Source organism: Nannospalax galili, unplaced genomic scaffold (assembly GCF_000622305.1).
Source record: "Nannospalax galili isolate Female #2095 unplaced genomic scaffold, S.galili_v1.0 scaffold233, whole genome shotgun sequence".
NCBI lineage: Eukaryota > Metazoa > Chordata > Mammalia > Rodentia > Spalacidae > Nannospalax > Nannospalax galili.
The window spans coordinates 1,378,630-1,393,336 of record NW_008333818.1 but is presented as its reverse complement, the minus strand read 5'-3'; the positions used below and the strand labels follow the sequence as shown (position 1 = coordinate 1,393,336).

At 39.4% G+C, this 14,707-nt stretch overlaps 1 pseudogene; it reads right to left on the bottom strand.

Annotated features, from left to right (window-relative positions):
* Window positions 1–2,098: 2,098 nt before the first annotated feature.
* LOC103730412 lies at window positions 2,099–3,052 on the bottom strand (annotated as a pseudogene).
* Between the last annotated feature and the right edge of the window lie 11,655 nt (window positions 3,053–14,707).

The following is a 14,707-nucleotide window of genomic DNA, read 5'->3' as shown; positions in this document are numbered from 1 at the left end:
TGTTTTGAGTTACTTTGTGTAGCAAGACATCTGCAGTCTTGCCAGTGATTTCCTGTGAGCTCCTGTCTGACCCACTGTAGTATCTATCTCCCTGAGTTGTGATTGAGCCGTTGTCTGTTTTCCCGGCTATGTGGTCCCAGCCTTGACCGCCAGGTCTCTCTCTGTCTTATGACCTTCACTCATCACCCATTCGTTATCACTAACACGTGAAAAACACTCCACTAATATTTATGATATTAGCTTGAACAGAAATTACACCTACTGATCTAAAAAAATTTAGGATTAGCTCAGTTTTAAGGTAACTGTTGAGGAATATATAATCCCTTAGTTTTTAAACCCAGCCATTCTGTGACAATGCGTTCACAGACTGAAGACTCACAAATCGTCTCAGCTGATGCAGACACAGAAGTGGGAAGGGAAAGTTCCTCTCTGAAATGAGAAGACCCACTATTACTTTCTTTCCTCCTTCTCCTTCCCTACTTCCTGTTCAGTCATCTCTTTCTCCTTTATTTTATTTACTTTTAAAATAATTTTATTGAATTTCTGTGATTTTCATACAATACAATTTGATGATATTGAGATCACCTCCACTATCTACATGTACCCCTACAGTCACCTGCCATATTTAATTTGCTCTAATATAAATATATATATACAGATATATATATATACAGTTTATAGAGTCTAATTTGTATCCACAGATGTCCCTCGGTGTAGGTGCATCCTCTAGAGCTTGGTGTCCCTTTTTTAAGATGCAGATTTTCATTGGAGGCAAGATATATGCTCAAAAGATTCTAACTCTAGAATTGCAAAGGTTGAGTTGGAATTTGTGGCTTGCTTTTGAGCTGAGGTGAGAAATGTGCATAGAGGAAACTTCTGCATTGAACATCAACCTCTCTGTTTTCTTAAAAACTATATTAAAGTTGTTAACTTTCATTGGCTTGTCCAAAGAATCCACTCTTCTGAGGTCAAGTGTGGCTATGGTATTTTGCTATTTGTCATATTGGCTGCTTTTGCTTATTTTCTTTCCCAACTTTCATTAAAACAGTTCCCTGAATCCTGTCAAAATACACTTATCTAGCCTTTTAGATGACACATTACAATGCACAATAATTTTCTTGTCAAATTGCTCATTTGCTGCTTAAAAATAACTGAACCCTGGCCTTTTAGTTGCCAATAATGCCACTGTGAATAAGTAACCTGTGATTAGACCTCAAAAAAGACTTTGGTTTATGTTTCTCTACCCAACTCCCTCAGGGTATACATTATGCTAGAGTCTAAACAAAATATGCTTAAGTCGATTGCATAACAATATTCTCATATTACCTTAGAATAGCACATCATAAAATTGAAAAAGGGGTGAATATGCCACACATTACTGTGACAGAATCTTCCAGTGTGAAAATGTATTTGATTCTCCATAGCACAACTATCTGCTTTCCATTCAAGAATCAAAATCTATTCCTAAGTTTAAATAATCAATTTTTCAAACTATTATGAATGCAAAGAGTATAGCAATCCAAAAATAAAATAAGTTTATTTATTTTGTTTCAATTATACATTCTCTTAAACTTCCCAAAGAACTCATCAAAGCTTTGAAATTTCATAAGTCAAAAACACATTTAACAAACATAGCATACTGAATATTACAGCTTAGTAATACAACGCACAGTAGAGGATCTCATAGAAAAATAAGTGGGTACTATATGCTTTCTGCTCTAGACCAACATCCTCAGAGTATCATAACACATGTTGATAGCTCAGGGAGAGACCAAAATCCAAACACAGATTAATGAGTATTGCTTCTGAAATATCATCAAGTCAGAAATCTGTAGGCTGACTATACACCTGAACCATAAAGTGGAGATTGAGAAATGATGGACAGCTCTGTGACAGCAGTGCTTAATTCCACTGAACATGCTGATGTGACATAAAAATATACCTACATCCCACTCCTAGCACAGCCATTCAGCCTCCTATGTAACATCACCAGCACATTATGCCAGCTCCTTCCTTGTTGCTATGGCAATGCCTATCATATCCGAGTTGGGTGGTGAACACTGACACAAAGCTCTCTTCTCCCAGATGCTCAGGAGCATCAACTTGTCAGCTTGGATGTTAACCCGGAGAATTGCCCTAACAGTTTCTGCCAGGCCTCCTTCACTTCCTTATTCCTTAGACTGTAAATCATAGGGTTGAGCGTGGGCATCAATACAGCATAGAAAAGAGAAATCAACTTCTCGTGAAGGACAGAAGGATTTGAGTGGGGCTGGATGTAGGTAAAAATGGTGGTTCCATAGCATAGGGTTACCACGGTGAGGTGAGACGCACAGGTGTGGAAGGCTTTCCTTCTTCCCTCTGTGGACTGGATTTTCAGGATGGTGGAAATGATCTGGATGTAGGACAATAGAATCAGGGAAAAAGGTGTCATAAGCAGGATAATGCTAGAAACCATGATTATGATCTCATTGGATGAAGTGTCCACACAGGCCAACCTGACCACAGCTAGAATCTCACAGGAAATGTGATCAATATACTTATTCGTGCACATGGGCAGCTAAAAGGTGATAGCAGTGTGCACAAGAGAGTTGATGGAGCCACCCACCCACGATGTGATGACCAGCCTTGTGCAGAGTCCTCCGTGCATGATGACTTTATACATCAGAGGGTCACACACCGCCACATAGCGATCATAGGCCATCACTGCCAGAAGAAGGAATTCAATCCCACCCAAGCCCAATGAAAAAAATAACTGGGCTGCACAACTCAGGAATGGAATGGCTTTATGAGCCGCAAGAAAGTGAGCCAGCAGCTGGGGGACTATGCTTGTGGCATAAGACACATCCACAAGGGACAGGTTGGTGAGAAAGAAATACATGGGAGTGTGGAGTCGGCTGTCCAGTCTGATCAGAAGAACGATGAGGAAGTTTCCCAATACTGTCACCAGGTACATCAGCAGGAACAGGACAAAGAGAGAGACTTGAGTGTCCCAGTCACTGGACAGGCCAAGGAGGATGAATTCAGACACCCATGTCTGGTTGTCTGCTTCCATTAAACAACGTGATGGCTATTAATCTGCACAGAAAATAAGAAAAAAGCACAAGCAATTGAACAACCACACAGAAACATGTAATCATATATCCTACATATAACTTTCTCCAGTACATTTATGTGACCAGGACAGCATGCTTGATCCCAATATTCTTTTTTTTTTAATTGACTCTATTTCAGAGAAACAGGTCAATGTCTTAATAAGAACATAATATGTCTCAGAAGATCAGTTACAACCCAGTGGTAAAACAGTGCAGTATTACGAGCACTATATTTTTACCAATTCCCTTTATTTTCAGGCAAGGACAGCATAATAATCGGTGATGATAGGTGAAATGATAAATGACATACAAAGTCTAAAAATAACTCAAATATGCCAACTAAATTCATCTTGATGAGATTCAAAAGCCCAATTTAAAAAGAATGATCATGAAGAGACAGGAGGTTATGGAAAGATCTAGAATCAGAGAACATAGTTTTAAATCCCGATTTTCTATGGCAGGCATGTCATTTATATTTAATGATAAGCTTTCATAATACACAAACAGGTTCACACTCAGTAGTTCACAAGCACATTAAGCATGGGAAAGTACTTGGTAATGTTATTGGATTATTACAGAAGCACTGTGAGTGATTGTGGTAACCTGAGCTCCATCATGGGGCACGTGAAGAAGTAATGTGACTTCCCTCTCATATTTTCTACAAAAATAGACAAAGAAGTTGATGTCCTTTAAAAGAGGTCTTTCATCTTTTTGATAGGCTTTAGATTCTCCTAATGTTAGTGGTCTGAGGAAGGATATCATGGTGGCATCGAGTTCTTGGTGATTTTCTCTTTTCCCTTAGTGCTATTAGGGATATAGTCTTTAGATATAAACTGAGAAGAAAACAGAAATTGATGTGAATGCATAATCAAACTAGATCAAAAGGATAGAGGAAAAGCAGATATTTGAGAATCCATCTTCATTTAATAGAATGAGGTAGTTATTCTTGTGGATGTCCTTTAGAGTAGATATTCCTTTCTGATTGCCTGAGTTCCGCAAGTCCCTTTTCAGTTAAAGTACTAAGACATAATGTCAATTTTAAGCATCAAACAGAAACAGATGGTTTAAGGGACTCCTAGAACTGACATGTTTCTGTTACTATTCTATACCTGCCTAGTCACTGATGTCTCAGTTCCTGGACTGTGTAAAATGAGGGAACACAGGAGTGAGAGAAGGGAGGGGTGGCTGAGGGAAGGCACAGAGGACCTTGATCATCCTAAAATCTCTGAACTAAAAGGGGAAAGCTACAGGTCTTTAACTTTTTTACCTGATAAAGAAGAAAACAAAGCAACTGGTTCCTGAAAAACCCACTCCCACATGCTTCTGAAAGTTCCATGCTCTTCCTTTGAACAGTTCTACGATGTCTGAGGCTGCCCAGTGAGCTTTGTTATAGAAAGTTGCCACACAGTGCATAACCTAGAACTCTTAAATTATTTCTATTTTTCTAAATATAGCAATTATTATCATACTGTATGCTTTTAAAAATATTTTATTATTTTTGTTTTATGCATATGAGTGTATTGCCTGCATGTATGTGAGTGCACCCGTGTTGTGCAATGCCGCGGAGGTCAGAAGAGAGCTTCGGATTCCCCTGGAACTGAAGTTAAGGACGGTTCGTAGCCACTATGTGGGTGCTGGGAATCGAACCTAGGTCCTCTGCAAGAGCAGTCAGTGCTCTTAACCTCTGAGCCATCTCTCCAGCCCCCATACTGTATGTTTTACAGAAAAATGTTATTAAATAAAGGTGTATGGTAGATAAATAACTTTTGCTGTTATGTTAAATGATTAATGTTGAGTTTTGTTTTTACTGTGAAGTATTTAAAAATTAAGCAATGCTAAATGGGAGACTGGTGATTTAAACGACCCAGTAGAAGCTGATGCACTGTGAATTCATGTATCAGTTTCTACTGATGTTGCACAATGCATCAGATTCAAGCAAAGGACTAGCACTTAAGATGGCACAGACACTGAGATCGCAGGAGCAGAGGATGAGGAATTTGCAGAGAAGAGTAATTTTCTCAGTTAAAATAGTACCATTGTTCACCTTAGGGAAATGTGCACTTTCATGTGATTCTACCTTTATCCACAGCAAAAGTCCAGACCCTGAAGGTTTGCTGGCAAAGACAAAAATTAGACATTTATAACCCTTACACAATTTTTGGTATGACACGGTGTAGCTGATTTTAAAACTACATTTTAATCTATCGTTTTTAAAATAAAATAAATTGGTTGATTCCATGTAAGATTAATTTTTGCTATTTCAAAATTTTATTCTAAATTTTAATAAATCAAATATTATTTTAGACCTATGATGTCTTTATGAATCCACTAAATAGTCTCCTGGATTTTTATCAGCCTACTACTATTTTATAAGTTCTTTAAATGTTACCTGACAAAGATGTAGAGTGAAGAATTCACACAAATATGCAAACTGATGTGCTGATGTAGCTTTTATCTAGATTAGTTTGGCTTTCATAGTCCTGCCTTTGTTTCGTTTTAATTTTTTGAGACAAAGTCTCCCTGTAATTCCATCTGTCCTGGAACTCACTATGTAGTCCAGGCTGGCCTTGATCTCACAGAGATCAGCCTGCCTCTGTCTGCCTCCGAGTGCTGGGATTAAAGGTGAGCACCACCACACCCGGTTCATCTGCATTCCTCTTCTTAAGTCTGTCTTCTAACCTTTCATCTACAAGCCAAATAATTGCATGTCACTCTCTGTCCCCTCTGAACCAGACCCACCTTCCAGCAGACATGGACCCTCCCTACTTCCCGGCCTGGAAAATTTTCCTTTGCTCCTCTCATTTTTAAAAGAATACCTTGGAAATCAAGACTGAAAGTCAACTAATACAGAATTGATGGCAACTTGTCAGATAGTAATCTGGTGATATTTACTATTAACATTTGGTATTTTAAAATCATGGCATCACTCAGCAAATCTGCTGCAATTCATTTAAATCTGAATAACTGATCAAGAGGGAACTCCTGTTTGTGCCCAGCTCCCTACTACTTTGCCAAATGTCTGATGGAAAGGACATAATTCCAAATAAGAGCAAGATTTCTAAAATCAGATGCCACGTTAGCATTTTGCCTAACATACCTTCTTGTATCTGGGCTACAACAGAAGCCTTATATTGGAGGAAGTGTGGGCAGCTGTCCATCAGGTCAGAGATGAGAGACGTGACCCAAACAGCAGAGCAGCTCATTATGCTGGTGCCCAACAGCGTCATCACGTGTGGGCCTGCAGATAATAACTCCGTGCTGCTTTTCACATTGTGTTCTCACCAGTTCTTAGTTAAAGTTAGCTTTCCTCCCTTCTCTGTGGGCTAACCCTCTACAGCACTTCACTGACTTGCAAGGAATGAGGCAGCCAGGGCTCTGCACTGAGGAGCCATTTCCCTTCCCAGCCGTCATCCTCACATTACAGTATCCTGCCTTATCAAATGCATCATGCATTTAAAACTCTGCAAAGTCATTTTACTTCCATTAGATAGTGGTTGCTTCAGGAACTTAAGTTGTCTCCCCTCGTACACATATATAAGAAGGGAGAATCAAAGTTTGATTTGGAATACCTACTAGGTATACAGAATATAAGAAGATTTCCCAGAATCTTATCTTTCAGAAAAAAATAATTATTTCATTCGTCATGTCATATGAAAATCACGTGATTGAAAACCTAGATCAACCTCCAAAATCCAAAATTAATAATGAGCCTCAATGGTCAACCCATCACCCATGTTACAGAGATGACTCCCTACAACGTCCTATGAATCTTCTTTAATGCTAAGTGACGAAATTCCAAAAGTTTTATTCCTGGAAAAATTTACTGGGCATCAGCTTCACTGAATCCTAATTGTATTTGCATCCTTATTAGAAATTTCTACAATCTTGTCTGTAATAAATTTATCCCTGAGCACATGATTTACAGATAGCTTTCTCTTGTGATGGCATAAATCAACCAGAATCTTACCTTTGCAGAGCTGAGTTGTCAGTAGAAATCACTCTTTCCTCTAGAGAAGTGTCCATGTGTGTGGCTGCACACCTGATAGTTACACACAGAATCCGTAATGAGCAGGGACACTTCTGTCACCTAACATTTGGACATTAAGGTGGATGATATATCAGAAATGATTTTATAGCCTGAGAACACTGTTGTCTTTTCTTATTTGAAGTCTTCTTATTTACTTCATCTCCTGCTTTGTTTGCTTGAGTTTTTATATAATCTGAGTCTAATTATTGGTGTTCAGTCTTTCACACAGTGCACCACTGGAATACACATTTGGTAATCTATTTTATTTTGGGTACCATTGTGCAGATCCTGATCTTTATTTCTCGTTCTTCATAGTACAGTTTATTTTGTTCTGCTAGCTTCTATTCTGTGGTGCAAGAATCAACCCTGACAACAATCAGGAAACCTCAGTCCTAACGCCAGTTCATATTCTCAGGATTTTATGACTTTGATAATCAATTTAATCATCCTGTATTTGAAGTACTTCCTTTGAGGAAAAAGTAAAAATATTTGCATATGGTAAATAATTGAGATAAGATACTTTAAATGAATTGAAATTTTATCTTTCCTGAAGTATAATATTCTCTTACCACACATTCATGAATATCCATGCCAAAGTACAAACTTTGATAACATAGCCTTCATTCCAAGTGTCCTTACAAAAGCAATGTATAATTCAACTCTCATAGTTTCACTTTTAATTAACAATTCTCTTTCTCTGACCTCTGTTTCGTGCTTTCTCTTTTTCCAGTACTAAAGTTTCTGAGACGCTCATACAGTGACAATGCCCCTCAGCCTCAAGCCTCTGAAAGAATGGTTTCATTGCAATTCCCACAGCATTAACAGTGAGATTTCATAGTTCATAGCTCATATGTCCCCGACAGATCAGATCACTGCTAGATATGCCTGTCTATAGGCTCCTGTTTACACCCACATGTATTAAAAATTCTCAAGCATTAATCATGGCCTGGTGATATGGTCTCCTTCAGTCTGGGATTGTATTCCAAAAGATGCTCCTACATACAAAGTGATGGACCGTAGAGATCAAGTGCCCCAGTCATCTAGGACTCCGGAGCTCAGAAATCCCCTGGGACTAGTTTACGTAAACTGTAGGGAGAAAGTGCACAAATGACCCCAAGTGAGCGCACATCGCACCAATAAAGTGAGAAAGAGGCTGCACTGGGGATGCGGAGCGGAAAGGGCCCCAGGAGCTTCTGGCATTGGAGTTTCAGTTGTTGTCACCACTCCCAAATCTCAATGGCAGAGCCACCACGCTGGCCTTCCTCTCCCTGTGGAAGGTTGCTCTCCATCCCTCTCTCCCAAGTTCCACTGAAGCCTTAGATGACCCCCCCCCCAAAAAAGAGAAAAATCCCAGAAGGCAGCTTTGTGATATTTTATGTTGCCTTCTAATAGCACAGATAGATTCTATCCCTCTGTGTTCCAAAGAGCTGTGGCTGTGCATGAATTCAAGTCAGGTGGAAAAAAAGAAGTGTTCTTTTACATCCAGGAGGCACTTGATTCACTTTCTGGAGACATGAGTGTTATGCTCTGTTATACTGAGATAAATTCAGAGAATGTAATGGGCTGCTGTCTCTTCATAAGTCTTAAAGGATAACCAATACATGTCTCATGGTAGGAGTCATGTCCCAAAATAATGACATTCGTGAAAAGATTTAAGACTGCAAATAAATAAACACACAAAAATAGTCTTGTGACTTACAGGGGGGAAAATGGAGAGAGTACGGATGATCCAAAATAATGTTAAAAGGTTAATTTTGAATACCTCATCAAGTTTTTAACAAGTTTAAGAGATTCAATGTAATTTTGATACTAGAGTCGTATTACCCATCTCTAGTGTGTTATTTTGCCTATTGAACCCCGCATGAATCATTTATCCATTATTTATTTATTTATTTATTTATTTATTTATTTATTTTGGTCTTTTTGAGACAAGGTCTCCCTGTAGCCCCAGCTGGCCTGGAACTCACTATGTAGACCAGGCTGGCCTTGAACTCACAGAGATCAGCCTGCCTCTGCCTCCCAAGTGCTGGGACTAAAGGCGTGCATCACCATGCTCGGCCATTTATTCATTTTTTTAAAAAAATTTTATTTATTATTTTTATTTTATGTGTATGAGTGTTATGCCTGCATGTAGGTAAGTGCACCTGTGTCGTGTGATGCCCGCAGAGGACAGAAGAGGCTGCTGGATCCCCTGGAACTGGAGTTATGGACAGTTGTTAGCTGCCATTTGGGTGCTGAGATTCAAACCCAGGTCTTCTGTAAGAACAGCCACTGTTCTTAATCACTGAGCCATCTCTCCATCCCCACATTTATCCATTTCTTAAATTAATTCTTTATATCTGGATTTTTCTGTACCACTGCCTGCATGCTTACTGTCACTCAATTATTGATCCCCTTTTCTAGTCAGTCACCCGTTTTTCAGCTGCTTGACCACCCACTGTGTCATCCCTCCCTCAGCCCTCTGTTTCTCTTCCAGCCTATCATGCCAACACCTCTGTTTCCCTGTTCTACATTAATTGTCTACCAAATCTTCTATACTAATTGATAGCATTTGACTGAAATGTCCCCCATATGCTCATAAGTTTGAACACTGGGTCTCAAGCTATTTTAGAAGGTTGTAAAATCTTTAGCAGTGGAGCCTTGCCAAAGGAAGTGGTCACTGGGAGCAGGCCTTGAAGCTTTATGACCCCACTTCCTGTCCCTTCTTCCTCAGTGTGGATACAGTGAGGCCAGTCACCTCGTGTTCCTGCTGCCTGTCTTCTCTGCCATGAAGGATGGCATCCTAAAATAAATTCTCTCTTAAGTTACTTGTTTTCAGGTTTTGGTCACAACAATTGGAAAAGTAGCTAATACAGGAAAAAGTGTATTGAGGTGTACCATGGCAGCTCTAATAGACCTGGCCATATGGTTCCTAAGCCCGTAGAACTAGTTTCCAGGAGGAGTGAGGAACAATACCTAACTTCAGGTTTTAAAAGTCCTAGAACGCAGGGCTGGAGAGACAAAAGAGTTAAGAGAAATGCCTGTTTTTGCAGAGGACTCGGAATCAATTCCCAGCACCCACATGGCAGTCAACAACCACCCATAACTCCAATTCCAGGGAATCCAATGCCTTCTTCTGACCTCTACAGGCTTTGAATGACATGGGTGCACTAACATATATGCAGACAATACACTCATACACATAGAAAATAAAAATAATAAATAAAATAATTTTTTAAAGTCCTAGGAAGCTAGAAGCAGAGGTTAATGGGCCATCCTCTTGGGAATTTGGAAGATCAGAATGACAAGAAAACATGGACAGTGGAGGACTGGGTGATAAAATTTCAGAGGGTAACAAGGACGGTATTGGGAAGTGGGATAAAGCCCGTTTGTTTTATGCTCTGGCAAAGAATTTGGTCACATTCTGCCTGTATCCTGAGAACTTGGGTGAGGGTTAATTCAAAGGTAATTGATCAATTTCTTTGGTAGAGGAAATCTCAAGAAGCTGTGTCAGGGTTATTGTTCATTCTTCTCACCCAGGTCTATAGTGAGAGAGCAACAAGTAGAACAGAAAGATAAACAAAGCCTGTCATTTGAAGTGTAGTGGCATCAGTGAACTTGAAGATGCAGACAAGGCAGGTGCAAAAGAGACACAAACGTTAATGGGATTGATCCCATTAAAGACAAACCTCATGGTCAATATAAAAGATGCCTGATGGAGACTCCACCCATTGAAAGTTCATCTTGTGACAATCCAAATTCATTTGAAATTAGAGCTCCTGAACTGGAACTGTGTAAGAAGGTGTTTCTTGCTCAAAAAAAAAAAAAAAAGATGTCTAGGAAAGTGTTTTCTTTTTTAACATTTTATTTTTTATTCTTATTTTATGTGTATGACTGTATTACCTGAGTGTGTATAAGTGTACCTGTGTCATACAATGGCTGTGGAGCTTAGAAGAAAGTGTCAGATCTCCTGGAACTGAAGTTGAAGATGGTTGTTATCTATGGATGCTGGGAATCGTACCCAGGTCCTCTACAAGAGCTCTTAACCTCTGAGCTATCTTTCCAGCCCTGAAAAATGTTTTCAAAGAAGACTCAGTCAAAGGAATACTTAAGTTGTACAGTTGTCACCCAAAGGAGCCAGACTACATCTTGACTGGTATCCATGTGATACTGTTTTTCCAGATGTGAAAGAATTAGCGTATCATGGATGCTTGCACCAAGATTCCAAACAATGTGTAGCTTTGGATTCCCTACAAAGAGGCTTTGAGAAGGACGTGGATGCACTTATACACATGTAGGCAATACACTCATACACATAAAATAAAAATAAATTTTAAAAAAGAAAGAGACTGTGTATGCTGTAGGCAGCAGAGCTGTAGGATATGGCTACTCAAGTCTTCCAGAGCTTGGATGATTCAGTCATGAGTACCCAGTCCCACACATGGAGCTACAGGATTTAGTGTTTACCCTACTGGCTTTTGATGATGCTTTGTTCTGATCTTTCTTTTAAAAAATATTTTATTTTTATAGTTTTTATTTTATGTGTATCAGTGTATTACTTGCATGTGTGTGAGTACACTAGTGTGGTGCACTGCCCAGGGAGGTCAGAAGAAGGCATCAGAGTCCCCTGCAACTGGAGTTACAGATGGTAGTTAGCTGTCATGCAGATGCTGGGACTCAAACCTGGGTCCTCCTCAAGAGCACTCAGTGCTCTTAACCTCTGAACTCTTTCACTAGCCCGTTGATCTTTCTTTATTATGTGACTATGCCTCCTTTTTCAATGAGACTATTTACTGTATGTCATTGTATGTTAGAAGTATGTAACTTGCTTTTTTCTATAGGGGTTCACAGTTGAGACTTCCTTTAGTCTGAAAAAACTTAGACTCTCGAACACTGTTGAAACTGTTAAAGATTATGAAGAATTTTAACATTGAAATGAATACATTTTACGTTATGAGATGGCCACAGCCTAGGGACACCAGAGCCAGAGTATTGCTGTTTGAATGTGCAATCCCCTTCATAGGCTCAATGCTTCTGAATACTTTGTCCCCAGCTGGTAGCTTTATTTTTGAGAGTTATGAAACATTTAGGAGGCAGCTCCATGCTGCCATGAGGGGTAGACCTTGACTTTTATAGCCTTGCCTAGTAAGTAACTGTCTGTGCTCTACTTCCTCAAATGGTTCTGCCTTCCCCCACCATGATGGATTGTATCCCTTCCTAATTATAAACCAGAATAAACCCTTCCTCCATTAAATTGCTTCCTGTCAGGTACTTGGTCACATCAGTGAGGAAAGTAACCAACACACTCAATTGATAGTAGCAACTATCAGTTTTCAATAATCTGTTCAGTCACGTTGCCATGTCATCTGATGTCACGCAGCCTTGTGTCTGGCAGAATTTGTGAAATAGTGTAAATGTTTAGAAGAGAACGTCAGCATTCTTCTGATTCACTTCCATTCTAAATTTGTACAGGACTGATACAATTGGGTCTATATTCTTTCAACAACAGGTTGCTAAAAGATGAGGCTGTTGGCCATAAGATTCAGATGCTCACATTCCTACTACTTTTCTTCATTCATCTGCACACAGAAAAGACAAACAAGGCCAAGCATTCAGTGTGGACTCCATGGCACTCCCCATCATTCCCACATAAAGTCATGGGAAAATCTTCCTTCTCCTTCAACCTTCACATTTCAACACTTACTTTTAAACATCACTCAAATGGATCCTTCTTCCTGACCTTAATGCTGATGGCATTCACTGTTTGAGTGTTTTGTTCATAAGCCTGTTGTAATAAAATGCTTTTAAAATATGACAGGCTTCATTCAGCCCAGACTTACTGAAACATAAACTAAATATAAAAGTGCTTTAAAGAGCCTTTTAATAGGAGAAAATGGACTACTTCATTGAACAGTTCCTTCTGTAAGCCCATCTTACATTCACCTTTTAGTGTAACACTTCAACATCACATTACCCAAGTCACACATGTCTGATCTGAAGTCATCAGTGAATCTGTTACAGTTTAGATATGAGATCCCTCTAGGCTCATGTGTTGAATGCTTGGTCAGATGTTTCTGATAGTGTTCTAGAAGGTTGGAAACATTAGGAGGTGGGACTTGTCTGGGGAAAGTGGGTCACTAGTGGCATGCCTTGAATCTCCAGTCCCTTCAACTGTCTATGCTTCGTGTCTGCAGTGAGGTGAGCAGCTTCCCTCTCTATATGCTTCTATCAGCAAGCATGCTGTTACGCCTCACCACCGGTCCAGAATCAAAGTAAAGATAATGGACTGAGATCAATGGAATTGGAATCCAAAACCAAAACTTTCCTCTCTTTAATTCTTCATGCAGGTATTTTCTCCCAGCAACATAAAGTCTGATGAGTGAGACTCTAATAGATCTCAACTCAAGTGAGCAAAGATCATCAAAGCTGATTAATGGATGGTCCTACTCCAGCTTTAAGGCCTAATAACCACAACAATGACCAGCACAGCAAACTATACTGGGGCAGTAATGGCACTTTTATCTTGGAGGTAATCAACAGCTCCCTAATTGGACTTAAAACCCACTCACTGGGAGGGAACTCATGTGTGGTACTGTAAACATAGCCAAATAGGCATGGTTGGAGAGGTCATAGGTCTTAGAGAAAACCACCAAAACTGTCATATCCCTAGACAAATATAATTTCTTAGTTTGTGCTAAATATGAATCCTTATATTTATGGACAAGTATATCAGTCACCTCTCATCAAAAGAGCTCCTTTTGCAACAGATGGACACTTTTACAACGGTCCACAACTGATCCCACACAGAGATTAAATGTCTGTAAAATGCCCAAATGTAAATGACACATCTACTATGAAACCTCTACACCTACAGCTGGCTAAAAATAGCAGAAAAGGATGCTAAACATCATCATTCTTTAATAAATGCCCATTGAAACCACAAAGAGAAGCAATGTCTCACCTATAGAGAAAGCTTTAGAAATATAACTGGCGCCGAGAGATGGCTCAGTGAGCAAAGACATTTGCCGCCAAGACTGATCACTTGAAACAATTCCTGAAACCCACAAGGTGAAGGAAAACTGACTCCCAAAAGTTATCCTCTGTCCTCTGAATATGCACTGCAGAAGAAACTGTACACAGGCACACATACACAATAAATGTAAAAAATATTTTTAAATATAGTAACTGATACTGGGCATGGTGGCATGCCCCTTTAATCCCAGCCCTTGGGAGTCAGAGGCAGGTGGGTTTCTGCAAGGTTGGGGCCACCCTAGTTCACATCGTGTCTTCCAGGCTGGATGTGACTAGGGAGACCCTGTCATAAAACAATAAAAATAAACAAAGAAAACCATGATAACTGATCCTAGAAATTGTTGTGATTGGGGTATAATCACCACCCCTCACATACTGATACAGAAAACTCAATTGGTACAACTGCTTTTAAAAGTAGCCTGGCATATTTTTAAGAATTTAAGCATGCCTCTGCTATACAACCTAGATATAATTATTATGAGGAGTTTTGTTTCACTCTGTTGAAATAAAATATTACTGAATTCTTACGACAGTCTTATTCAAAACTGACAAATATTAGGAATAATCGGAATATACT